Here is a 14,604-nt window from a genome sequence, read left to right on the forward strand (position 1 = left end):
TTTGTCCAAAGAAAATTTTCTTAGGCAGCATTGTTTGCCATTCCAATATGCACCCTTTTGCACAATATGAGATCATTTGAACAAACTATGCCATGAATGTGGCCATAAGATTGATCATCTGGCTTGAAAGCCATTGATCTCCACACATGATAGCTCGTTTCTGAGAACATTTTTTAAAAAGAATTGCCGTATTACAAATTTATTATTTTTTCTGGTAACTTGGTCACATATGATGACACAATGCGAAGGTTTTCCAATTTTTTGATTTTTTGAATTTTTTATGCCCGTTTCAAAATGGGGTCAAAACGGCGGGCATGACCATTCCCAGATAGTGGTTGAATCTTGGATTTTTTTTGATGTTTCTCTGATTAAATAGATACCTATGTACCTATAAATGATTTTTGAAAAACTAAAGAGCAAACTACGAGGTAGCTACAGTTCAAATTTGACCCACTTCCACCTGAATCGGCGGAAATTTGTCTTTTTCACGAGAGGTGGATTGAAACTTTTGACACCCAAACATTTGGTCAATTGTGCACTAAATATATCCTAGTATTTTGGAAAATTGATTTCGTACAATTATGCAACAAATATATGGTAGGTCCTTCACAAAAAAACTCATTTTGGGCACTCAAAAAATGGAAAATGATTTTTTCGTCCAAAGAAAATGAAAATTTCCTTAGGAAGCATTGTTTGCCATTCCAATATGCACCCTTGTGCACAATATGAGATCATTTGAACAAACTATGCCATGAATGTGACCATAAGATTGATCATTTGGCTTGAAAGCCATTGATCTCCACACATGATAGCTTGTTTCTAAGAACATTTTTTAAAAAAAAATTGTCGTATTTTATAAGTTTATTATTTTTCCTGGTAACTTGGTCACATATAATGACACAATGCGAAGGTTTTCCAATTTTTTGATTTTTTTGAATTTTTTATGCCCGTTTCAAAATGCGGTCAAAACGGCGGGCTTGACCGTTCCTAGCTAGTGGTTGAATCTTTTTTTGGTGTTTCTCTGATTAAATAGATACTTTTGTACCTAGAAATGATTTTTGAAAAAAATAAATAGCAAACTATGAGGCAGCCGCAGTTCAAATTTGACCCGCTTCCAGCTGAAACGGCGGAAATTTGTCTTTTTCACCAGAGGTGGATCAAAACTTTTGACACCCAACCATTTGGTCAATTATACACTAAATATGGCCTAGTATTTTAGAAAATTTATTTGGTCCAGTTTTGCAACAAATATATGGCAGATCTTTCACAAAAACCCTCATTTTGGGCACTCAAAAATTTATTTTTAGTCAACTACGACCAATTTAGATGGTCATAACGTCGTACTGCATTCTGATTGGTTCATGGACGTAGCACGCGGATCGTGCATCAATCACCGTCGGATGCTGCGGATCCAACGATAGTCCTCAACCCTTCCACACCAACCCCGAAACCCTAGATGGTCATTTTGCATCCACCCCCCGCCTCCTTTCTTTCCACATCCATCCATCCATCGATCCCCTTCCAGACCCCCCCATCTCCTCGCTGTCTCGCCCGATGGAGAGAGTCCGCCTCCTCCCTTCCAGACCCATCGCCGCCGCCACCTCCCTCCGGCGGAGCTCGCCGCCGTTCATGGCCTTCCCCACGCCCTCCTCCTCTCGCCCCTCCCCTTTCCTCACCAGAAGGGAGAGAAGAACCCGAGGGAGGGAGATCCAACGCGATCCAGCCTCGGTCTCCACTGCCTCGGCCTCGCGCCTCGCCGGAGCATCTTCGCCGTCGACCGAAGTCCCGCAGGTCGCCGTGTTCCCCCGCTCTTCTTCCCCCCTCTGTTTGTGTCTCCATTTTTTCTCTCAAGTCTCAAACCCTCTGTACATCTCTGTGCAAGGATGCTCGAGGTCCTCCACTCCGACCCACACCCCGGCGGCCTTGCCGACATCGTCGCTGAGGTGAGCCACAACCTCGGTGGAGGTCTGGCTTCCGGTTCCGAGCCGCAGACACCCACCCGTGGAGAAACGAAAAGATCTTCATTTCGTTTCGTTTTTGTTTTCCTCTGCTTTAGCTCCTGCTCCGTCGTTCACCCCCGCACGCACGAGAAGCAGGAAGATGCAGTTCTTCGTCAAGACCTCACGGGGAAGACCATCACCCTCGAGGTCGAGAGCAGACCAAAATCCAGGTGCGCCGCCGGCCCCGCCGCCCACCCCCTCCCAATCATGTACCCGCTGATTGGTCTGGTTTGATTTTGCTGGGCCGATGTGCCGAGTAGTCGATGTGTGCTGCTCCTGTCCCGTCTAGGGGGGCATCTAGTTCTGCCATAGCTTTTTAGATGGCGTGTTGTTTCTACGCATGTTTGTTAGGATTCAGCTTGCGCTTCTTTTTTTCAGGCAGGCTATGTTCAGGTTTCTTGGCAGGGAAATTATCTGGTGAAGTTTGGATTGCTCGAATTAGGGCAAGCATGCTAGGACGTTTCTAGCAAACTCTATAGGGTTTCTCTTTGCGGGGCTGCGCCTAAAGTTGCACCAAGGGTTCACCCCCTTTCTTCTGTTGAGTTATACAAATCCGTTCTGGTGTGCAAAATTAGAACAACCAAGTAGTTCGTCCTTTTGAAGTTGAGACCCATGTAGTAGATGAGTTGTATACAAATTCTATCATTGTGTTGTATAGTGGGTATCTGAGTCCATGCTTTATCGTAACACATGGATATCTCACGTGGTATCTTGTGCTAGTGTTGCTCCCTGTGATAGAGTAGAATGATACTTCGTGAAAATTTCATTGATTTTATGTTCTATGTAGAAGTATTGATCTTTTCAGCACTGTCATGATTCTTGTGTCATCACATTTTGCTCAGAGTTATCTGCTCGTGTCTTCTGCTGCTGTCTCTGTGGGGTCATGAGGGAAGATATACCATATATGTTCATGCCTCGAGGGAGAAGCCAGAACATGTCAGTGGCTTATTTATTGGTCGAGATATACACAATGAAAAGGTAATGACATTGTAAATAATGCACAGTTTGAACGCTATTACAGCAAGGCATGCACTATTCATATGATGACCTGTCGATCATTTTTTTATATCATCATCTTATTAACGTGACAAAAACTTACTCTTGTTCTTGCCCTTGTAGATCGAGGATATTGTCCGACCGGACAGGCGAGCCTGCTACAGAGCGTTGCCCATGGCGGCAACTGCGTGATCGAAATTTCACTTTACTCTGCCCATGCTTTTTCCCGTCGCCCGCCCGGCCAGAAACTTGTGTATTCCATAATGGTATCCACAATTTCCCAAAACTCAAAGCGTGTTAAATTTTTGTAGGTGTGCCTTAACAAATCTTGCAGAAAATTCAGTCCCCTGATATTTTGTGGCTCTTGTATAGTGTGAAATTCAGTAGATGAATTAGTAACAAACTCAGCCAACATGAAGTTTGAATCAACACAGATGCTAGTGTTCTGCAATCATATATAGGTCTTTGAACTCGCAGACTGGAATATATATATGGGGTGTTTGTGACTGCTTGCATGACAAGAATGTTACTAGTACATTTGTCATCAGTAGTGCTTTCATCATTTTATAGTTTACTACATGTGTTAAATGACGAAAGTTCATGGCCGGTTCTCTAACTTGGAGGTGTTGTCTAGGCAAAAACAATAGTTAATTATGGCACCATATCTGGTGATCTGCTACAGCTATGCACTGATTCCATGGACAACATATGTCTTGTATGTTTATTGTACCACAGTTCTCAACATTTATTTTTTGTTGTTCCTTGAGATAAGTAGTATTAACTGTTTGCTTGCTTCTGTACCATGCTATCTATGGGTTATTAGTATTGTTCATCCCCTCAAGCTATCCCCTCGAGCTATCTATGGGTATTTAATGTGCTTAGCTCTCCCCTCGAGCTGGGCAGCCCTAAATTATCAGCTTCTTGTGATGGTTTGCATGGTTAAAAGATGCATCTTGTGTGTATTACACTATTTTTCAGCCTAGTCTAGATTCAGCAGCTTAGATTATACCATCTGTTCTGCCTACTTTTGATTATGTGAAGCATTAATTTTTTGCTTCATAATGTCAACATTATCCCTGTAAAGAAAATATTAACAATGTCAGAATCAACAACTTCCAGTTTAAAAGTAATAGAAACATATAGCTCTGTGCTACGAACTTAATTGATTTCTGTTGTGATTTGGTTGCAGGTGAGGAAGGTGGACATGCTCGACAGAGTCACCATCTTGAGGTCTGAGAAGGTCAAGAATGAGATCGTCCTTGATGGCAACGACATTAAGCTTGTCTCCCACTCTGTCGCCCTCATCAATTAGGTGAATTAGACAGGACCTAGAACCTGTCTTTGTTCATGTGCATGCTGTGCTGCCTAATAATTTGGTTGATGTGATGCAAATGATATTGTATCATGTTTGCTTATGCTCTTTGCGGAAACTAGTATGCTAGATGTGCTTAGAAGTCATTGCAATGTCTTCAGATGTTGGATGTCGAGTGTTCTTTGTTTGTGATGCATATATGGCTGCTTGTGCTGTTCAACATGATGGAAACAGGGCTACTTCTGCCGTTGTGCTATTGTTGTTTGTGGTTTGCAACCTGCAGGGTTCAGACTGCTCCTTTGTGTTATCTTTTTGCCTTGAGATTGTTTCAAGTTTTAGAAGTGAGCAGTTTTGCATGGCTCAGATTTTGACGCCTCTGAATTAGTAGTGCTAATTATTCCCAGGTCACAAGAGTCTGTAGCTTCTTAATTTAATTGTATGCACGCAACACTTAATGGGATTGTTGTGCAATTCGTATCGAGCATGCATCGACAGTAGGAGTGCTCAGTGCATGCATCAACAACTATCTATATGTTTGGTTTGGATTATTTTGGTTTGATTGCAGCACTTGTAAATGTATGGGTTGGACTGGGTTTGGTTTGGATTACAAACTATTGCCAGGTTGTCATAATGTGCCTAATATTTTCAAATTTTGTGGCACTGAATTGTACTTAGTTATCTGATTTACTCATGTTCATGCTACTTGTTAAGTGATTATCTTTATGTTCTTGCTACTAATAGGATGGTCAATACATGCTTGTTCTGTAACTTTAGATCTTTCCCGAAACTCTTGGTCCTTCATATCTAAATTTTACATGTACTATAGAAGCTGTACTTTATGCTAATACCTGCCTATGTAACATTTTGCATGGTATACTTCTAAATGGACAAGTACATGTGGCGTCCATCATCAACGATGATGCGGACTAGATGTTCAACTACAGAACCATCCATCACATCAACACAAAGTCAGGTATGTTCTTGTCTTGTTGAACAGATAGGGGCCTGATGCTTGATGGCCTTATGCTTGATGCATGTATCATGTGACACACACATTAGTAAATCTGAATTAACTTTGACATAGTTGCTTATTGATTGAATATGAGTATTATTCCTTATACTCAAATGGAACTTTGATCTGCTGTAACTTTGAATGATTGTTTTTAAACCTTGTCGTGTATGTGAAACATTCAATGCTTATTTGCTGCTAAGTTTGTCATATGTGCCAATTTAGTTCACAGTTTTGATGAATAGGCCTATTCCAGATAAGTAGAATGATCTTGTTAAAATAATAATAAGTAGAATGATAAAAATACTGGTGTGTCTTTAGTTTTTATTTTAAAAGTATACGTGTAATATTTCTTCTATCAGTGACATACTTTTTGTTCTCTTTTGAATCTCCAGATGTTTTGCAAAAGGAAGAAGAAGTACTTGAAGAAGCAGATTACAATGTTTTCTCATCGTGAAGCACTAGATAGGCTTGTTCTATTTATTTTTCCTGTTCTAGAGTATTCCAGCACTTGAATGCTTGACTACAACATGTTATAGGTTGCTTGGATCTGTATAAAATACATATGTGATGGAAATTTGTAGAATGTGTGTTCTGAGATATTTCCATAATATTCGGCTAATTTGTGGTAACTTGATTCATATTGTTATTCAAACTGGTTTGAAAATGTTCGTTAAATGGGCTGGAGTTGGACCTTAAAGAGTCCAAGGATCAAATTATATTGGACAAATATTTTGGGTAAAAAAGTAAAACAAAAATAAATGAATGTGGAAAGGCCAAGGCGCAGGAAAGAAAAACCTAGAAAACATTGGGCTGGACTCATTTGAGAACAAAGATAAAAAGGCTGCAACATTGGGCTTGGCCCATGAAGTCGACCAAAAATTGACAGGAAAAAAATAGAGAGGCTGAATTAATGGGCTTGGCCCATCTAAAGCACCGAAATGGACCGGGCTGATTCTAAGTAATGACCTTTTCAATTGGTCGTAACTTTGCCACGCCAAATTGCCACATCGGATCCGACGTGGCCTGGGCAGACAGCCAGTGACCAAAACAAAAGGTCATGGGTTCAACGACCTTCTGTTTTGGTCGTAAACGTCTACGACCTTCTCACAGAGAAGGCCCTTAATTTCAGTTTATGACCGCCGGCTTTTGACCTTCTGTTTTTGGTCATAAAAAGGTCACAAATGAAAAACAATGACCTTTCAGTGACCAATAGTCAAGGTCACAAGTTGACATATTTCTTCTAGTGTCGGAAAAACAAATGACGTTAGTGGAGATGCAAAACTTATCATTCATGTGGTAAAATACCCAACAAGTGGATGCATCATGCTCATCATAAGAAAGGACAAGGGAGCATTTCATAGTATGGAGGCATATGATGCCAGAACAAACAAATACAATAGGCTCAATCAAGCAAGCATGCATCACAAGTAAAGTGTCCAAGTCTCCACGATCAATAAGCATAGATGCAACAATTGGAGGCAAGCATCAATGAACAAAATATATCATGTGAGAGGCATGAACATATACGTCATCAACCCAAGAAATCAAGTAATAATGGAACATGGGTGATGCGACAAAGCAAGCAATCATAGCAATCAAGTGGTGTGAGCTAGTAGTGCGAAGATGCAACATACTAGAGGGAATCATAGAAAGCATGTAATGGGTGCAAATAGTGTGCATGAATAATTCACATGACATAGCACAAGCATGAAAGGGGGTATGAGCAAAATAGCATCAATAGCATGAGGCACATGATAAACATGGCAATAGCAACAAGGATCTCCACCAAGCATGCAAATACACATAGGAGTAGCATAATGGTGAAACATGGGTAGATGCACGCAAGGGTCACAATTGCATGGCAAAGGCATAGAAGCAAGGATAGCATGCAAAGTGAACACGGTAAATGAGCATGAAGCGACAAGCGGTATATAGCCCATAGCCATGTGAGAGCCAAGTGAGAGAGATGCATGTAGTCATTGCGCGAAGAGAGCGGTGGGAAGGATAGTTCACGGTCCCAAGTCATCTTTTCTCTCAAGAGCTTGTTTCGTCAACTCTTGGGATTCAGAGGTTGATGAGTATACGTGAGTACCTACACAAAACAAAGACAAAGGGAAAATTGTGTGTGCATGGTATATGTACACATCATCCATCATGATGCGCACGTGCTTGTGTTGGTTAGCACAAAATATCCAATGCTCAAATAAATGCGATGCGTGATATAGAAACATGTCATCCATCATGAGAGGTTTGTTATTATGTAGAGCATAATGGAGACTCAAATTGTGTAATGCATCACAAGAAATATGTAGAGCATTGTTATTCATGGAATGCATATGGTGCAAGCAATTATGGGAATCATGCAAAGTATGGAATGCATCAAATTCTCCTAATATGTATGAGGAAACTATGGGGGTATCCTCATGAGCATTAGTGGAAACATCACACGGAGAATATTGACAACATCCAAAACAATGCATAGTTGGAACATTGTGATCATGGCATGGCATAGTAGATGAATTGCGCAAATCATGTAAAGGAAGCATGGCAATATCATCACATGAAAAGCAAAAGCCAATGACCATCATCTCGTCATCTATGCCATAAGTGCAAATGAGATTTTTGGGGCAAGCATAGTTACTATGTTGAGATTGAAATGATGCAATATGGGAGATCTCACTCATAGCATATGACAAGTTCAAAGGATTATCAAACATGATGTGACCAATAGAATTTTCACATGATATCCTATGGAGCATAGCATCAAAACTAGGCAAATCAACATGCTCATCATCATATTCATCATAGATTGGTAAGTCATGACATGAAGAATTCGCACTAGCATGAAGCATGGGAAGAGGTGGATCAACATCATGCAAGCAATCATTGGTGAGATAGTCCACTAGCGGGATAAGAGAAGCACCATCACCTATGTTACCTTTGGAGCATCGCTCATGTGTTGTAGGTGAGGTGTCGAAGACCGAGTCATGGTCATCTTAATCTTGATGGAACCATGTGGGGGTGCATCTTCTTCCACCATGGCCATCGTCGTCTCCATTGGAGGGATGGACTCGTCGAGGATAGGCGTGTCGTCATGTAGGAGACCTAGCACCAAAGAAGAAAACACACTCGGAGTAGAGGTTAGGTCGTTAGAAATCATAGTGGCCTCACATGCCGTGTCAACTACCTCACTCACTAAGTGTTGTGGCTCACTCACTACCTCTCGGATGCTCTCACTCATATGGTTGGTGGAGTCACTCAAATGGCTCTCAACCTCACATAGGATGTGTGGCATGCTCTCAAGTGTGGGGCTAGTGGTGGTCACACTCATCCTCTCATAGGAAATGCTCTCAATGTCACGTGCGGTGGAGTCACTCATGTCACTCATGTGGTGGTGGCTCTCCTCACATGGCAATTGGGGCATCTCGGCATATGTGGGTGTCGGAGATATGTAGGTGCAAATGTCTCCTTGCTCAATCATGTCGTGGTCGTAGCCGTGGATGAAGGCCGAAGATGGCACATTATCACTCTCCTCTAAGACCAAAGATAAGGTCTCATGTGTGGTCTCGTAGCTTGACCCGGAGTATGAGTCCAATATGGGCGCCGTCTTCATGTTGTTGAAGAGGTTCGCGCTCGTCGCCGTGGTCGAAGGGGATGGCCCTAGCTCGACCGTCTTGTCGTCGTCTTGTTGTTGGAGGCCCATATGATGTGGCACCTCGTAGCTCGTCTCCATGACCGAAGGGAATTTCCCATGCTCGTCCATCTTCCTTGAGGGGCTTCCGAAGATGGAAGTGTCGCCCTCGCTCGTAGGTGGTCGCCTCGTTGGTGAAGATGTCGATGTAGGCGAACTCATGGGAAGTAGGTGAAGATGCCGTACGTCCAAAGGCGAAGATGCCTTGTTGGCACTTGGCGAAGATGCCGAAGTGGTTGTTGTAGTCGTAGCTCTGTCTTGGTGGTGCTCGTCTCGCGGTCTTCTCTTGTGCTCATGATGTTTGGACTTGGCATGAAGTAGAGCTTGTTGGGACTTGTGCATTTGCGCGTGTTGAGCATATTCATGATGATGGTGTCATTCTTGTACTTGAGCTCGTAGATGTCATTCGTCGTCGTCGTGCACATGATGCTTGGAGGTGACTTGCTCTTCATGATGATGTTGATCACGAACGTGATGATGGTCGCCATGGAGATGTGGATGTGGACGACTTGCGCTTGCATCATTTTTGCGCTCCGAAGACTTGTGACTTGAACGTCGCCGCCTTGAGGATGATGAAGGGGAAGAACGGTTGATCAACAAGGTCCGAATCTCCTCCATCTTTGCATCTTTCTCCTCCTTTTGTGCGGAAAGCTTGTTGTCGATGTAGTCCCTTTTCCTTGCTTCAGAGTGACAAATGTCAACGGAGAGGTTCTCGATGCGCTCTCGCAATCTTGATTGTGCGCCTTGCATTTGTCGTTGTAGATCGAAGATTGACGCTTTAGTGATGTAGTTGTTCATGCCATCATTGTTGTCGAAGACCGGAGATGAAATGCCTTGCCTATCCATCACAATACTTGAGCAAATGTGAGTGGAGAAAGGAGAAGAACTTATACCAAATGTACCTTGAATAATGTTGAAGATGGATGAATGATCACTCAATGATGTAACAAGGAAATAACACAATTGGTACCAATTCTTGTCGGTTTCTCACACCTACGCAAATAAGGCTTATGGTGGAGCTCGGTGAGGATAGTGGACCACAAAATTTAATGTAAAATGTTAGCAAGAGTCAATAATGTTGAAAGATATTCACAAATTTGCAAGTGAAACAAGTAGACCAATAGCAATATGTGGCACAAGGAAACACACACACAGAGATAGATAAATGGGATCGTGCAACCAAGGAATGGGCACAAAATGTGGAATCCATGGAAAACGCTCGTGTTGCACAACTCAAGAGAGACGCTAGCACGATTGCTCTATAGGAGGATACGACACTTGTGCACAACCTATAAGATGCAAAATGTATGAACTTCTATCCCAAGTATGCTATGTGTATGACGTTCCGGTGGTATGATCCAAGATGATCAGATATGACAATCTTATATGCAATGTGGTATGCTGCTATGGCTCTTGCTTACAAGCTTGTTTGCTCACTCTTTTTCTTTGCTTAAAAACTTCTTCTTTTTTTGTATGGCAACAATGCGAAATGCACAAACCAAAATAGCAATTGTATATATGCGGGAACAAACTTGTCGCACAAGGAATGATATGATACCAATATGATATGGTATGTATGCAATGTATGGTGTAGATCACTAATGTGCACAAGTAACGTTGCCGGCAATACTCAAATGGCTAGTCTCGATAGGCAAGTGACGCAAAATGGGCTAGGGGTTATCAATGCAATGGCAAGGGAATATACAATGGAGAGATACCACGATACCAAGATGATATGGAGGTTACCGTCCTTGTCGATGATGAGTGGTGGTGATCTTGATGGAGATACCAATATGATGGAGACTTGTCCCTAAGTAGCTGAAACACTTTAGGAAACGGAAAAACCGCAAACTCAAAATCTCAAACGTGAAATGTCAAAATGGTGGTAGCGGGAATGCGGTGGTGGTTTTGTGGAAGCTCAATGGAATTGCAGAATGGCAATGATGGGTTGTGGAGTACGCAATGCGGAAATGGAGGGTAAGGTGGTGGACTATACACGGTGTCGGAGTTGGAAGCATGGTCCCTAAGTAGCCGAAACACCTTAGGAGACATAACTCACAACACAAACAAAATTGGGTTAAGTCGAGGGGGGTGAAAGTGTATGGTGGGTAAGCCTATGCGGTAGTGGTGGTGGTGGTTGATGAAGAAGCAACCATCCCTAAGTAGCCGAAACACCTTAGGAGACTCAAGTCACAACTCAAACAACCGCTAATGCTATGGGGAACAAAATTGGTTAGGTTGCGGAAGTCGGTGGTGGTGTAGCGGATGATGTGGTGGAAGCCCTAGGCAAAGATGCCAAAGTTTCAAAAGTTTGATGGAGTCAAAAGATGTTAGTTGTATTTTTTTTGAAAGGAGGATGTCAAGAGCTTTTCAACGAGCTAAAGAACGCGAAAATCGGACTCCGGATGAATTAGTTATGGCCGAAACAAAAATCAGCCGAAGTTGATATCTACAGGTAGCGGACGTCCGGAAATGGACGGATGTCCGGTCACCGGACGTCCAGTCGGGTCGGAAATCCGCTAATTTCAGCTTGGGTTAGGGGTTCCGATCGTCCGGTAAGGTCGGACGTCCGGTGCTTCCTGGGTCTCCGGACGTCCGGTGGGTCTGGGTCAACGCGGAATTTGAGATCCGGGACGCGATTTTGGACGGAATTTGATGATTTTGGGGTCAAAATTGATGAGATTTCGTGGATGAAAGAATGGGGAAAATTGGGAAGATGCTAGATCCACTTGAAACCAAGCAAATCTATGGATCAAATCCAATAAAACTTCGTCAAACCAACAAATCACAAAAAAATTGGGGCTATTTTTGGTGGGGATTTTTGAAACTGGGGAAGAACACAACAAAATTAGGCTAGAAAACAACGAGGGGAGGCTCCGAAATCGTGATCAACGTGGCTCATGATACCAAGATGATGTAGGGAGGAACCCTATACGGCCGATCTTTCATGAAAGGAGCGGATCCCGCGAAGAACACGAAGAACACGAGGGGAATCACGAGGGGAAACACGAGAGAATCACTCAAACTAACAAGATTTAGTCACACATGTGCTAGATCCTCGAAACACAAATAGATACACGATCCAAATCCAACAAAGGACGATACATAGCGTAACCGGTTCTTCTCCGTAAGGAGGTCTTGAATCCATGAGGGATCTTCCCGTGAGGGGTCTTGAATCCAAGATGGATCTTCTCTGTAGAGGGGCCGCGGTCTCTCTCCTGGAGTAGATCCGTAATGGATGAGCAAAGCTCTATCTCTAATGAGCTACTACTTTGCTAACCCTCAAATGGTGGGAGTGGAGGAGTATTTATAGTCTAGAGCAACGAAGGGGTAAGTGAGGGACGAGGGGGTACATGGGCCTTGGGCCCGATACACTGTGCACAGACAGGCGTCGGCTGTCTAGTGGGTACCGGTCGTCCGGTGGCTCACGGGCGTCCGGACATCCGGTAGTCGCCGGACTTCCGCTCGATCTGGTTCGGTTCAGGAGGCACCGGATTTCCGGAGGTGGGCGGTCGTCCAGTCGCCGGTCTTCCAATGGCGTCGGACATCCGCTGGTTTGGCTCGGGTGCGGTGTCGCCGGTCGTCCGGTCCTGGTCGGATGTCCGCTCGCTGTGAGAGGCCGGTCGTCCGGTGTCGTCCGGAAGTCCGCTCGCTGGAGCTTCTTCGGTAGTTCTTGTACTTGGTGTCCTCATCGTCTTGTCCATGGTCTTCCTCTTTGTTCCTGGTCATGCATAGCACATATATATGAGGTAGTAGCCATGTCTCACATGTGGAAAGTGATGGTTAGAAGAGGAGCGAGTTCACCATGTGTCCAATGGTGCATGTATGAGGTCTCGTCATATGTCCTCTTGGGACTTGGAGAGTGGTCGGAGTGTACATGGGGATGAACGTGGGATGCTCCGCGTCAGTCGGTCTATGAGTGTATTTTAATGATGCATGAATTATTTATGTATTGTATGAAGTGGCGATTGTAAGCCAACTCTTTATCCCTTTCTTATTTAGTACATGAGATTGTGTGAAGATTACCCCTCTTGCGACAAAACCACCGTGCGTCTATGCCTCTAAGTCGTGCCCCGACACGTGGGAGACATAGCCGCATTGTGGGCGTTAGAAGGAGTCCTCCTCCTAGTAGGAGTAGGACCCCCCTTTCCTAGTCCAACTAGGAGGAGGAAGGGGGAAGGAAGGAGAGGGAGCGAAGAGAAGGAAAGGGGGGCGACGCCCCCCTTCCCTAGTCCAATTCGGACTAGAGGGGGAGGGCGCGCGGACCTGCCTTGGCCGACCCTCTCTCTCTCTCTCCACTAAGGCCCATGTTGGCCCATTAGTCCCCCGGGGGTTCTGATAACCCCCCGACACTCTGATAATTATCCGGTGACCCCCGGAACTCATCCGGTGTTTGAATATAGTCATCCAATATATCAATCTTTATGTCTCGACCATTTCGAGACTCCTCGTCATGTCCGTGATCACATCCGAGACTCCGAACTATCTTAGGTACATCAAAACACATAAACTCATAATACCGATCGTCATCGAACGTTAAGCGTGCGGACCCTATGGGTTCGAGAACTATGTAGACATGACCGAGACACATCTCCGGTCAATAACCAATAGCGAACCTGGATGCTCACATTGGCTCCTACATATTCTACGAAGATCTTTATCGGTCAAACTGCACAACAATATACGTTGTTCCCTTTGTCATCGGTATGTTACTTGCCCAAGATTCGATCATCGGTATCATCATACCTAGTTCAATCTCGTTACCGGCAAGTCTCTTTACTCATTCCGTAATGCATCACCTTGCAACTAACTCATTAGTCACATTGTTTGCAAGGCTTATAGTGATGTGCATTACCGAGAGGGCCCAGAGATACCTCTCCGACAATCGGAGTGACAAATCCTAATCTCGATCTATGCCAACTCAACAAACACCATCGGAGACACCTATAGAGCATCTTTATAATCACCCAGTTACGTTGTGACGTTTGATAGCACACTGAGGGTTCCTCCGGTATTCGGGAGTTGCATAATCTCATAGTCATAGGAACATGTATAAGTCATGAAGAAAGCAATAGCAATAAACTAAACGATCATTATGCTAAGCTAATGGATGGGTCTTATCCATCACATCATTCTCTAATGATGTGATCATGTTCATCAAATGACAACACATGTCTATGGTCAGGAAACTTAACCATCTTTGATTAACGAGATAGTCAAGTAGAGGCATACTAGGGACACTCTGTTTTGTCTATGTATTCACACATGTACTAAGTTTACGGTTAATACAATTCTAGCATGAATAATAAACATTTATCATGATATAAGGAAATATAAATAACAACTTTATTATTGCCTCTAGGGCATATTTCCTTCAATTGATCCATCTTCAACATCGGTCAAGGTACATTTGGTATAAGTTCTTCTCTTTCTCCCACTCACATATTTGTTTGGAATGATGGATAGGCCAAGTACTTCTACCAACCCACTCTTCATCGAGCAAAATGACATCATGTCCTCCTACGTCACAAAGAGCCACCTCTTTGGTGCACAACGAGCTTTGCATCAAGAGCAACAAGCAATGAACGAACGC

This window comes from Triticum urartu, chromosome 5A (assembly GCF_056163025.1).
Source record: "Triticum urartu cultivar PI428250 chromosome 5A, HENAU_Tu73, whole genome shotgun sequence".
Lineage (NCBI taxonomy): Eukaryota > Viridiplantae > Streptophyta > Magnoliopsida > Poales > Poaceae > Triticum > Triticum urartu.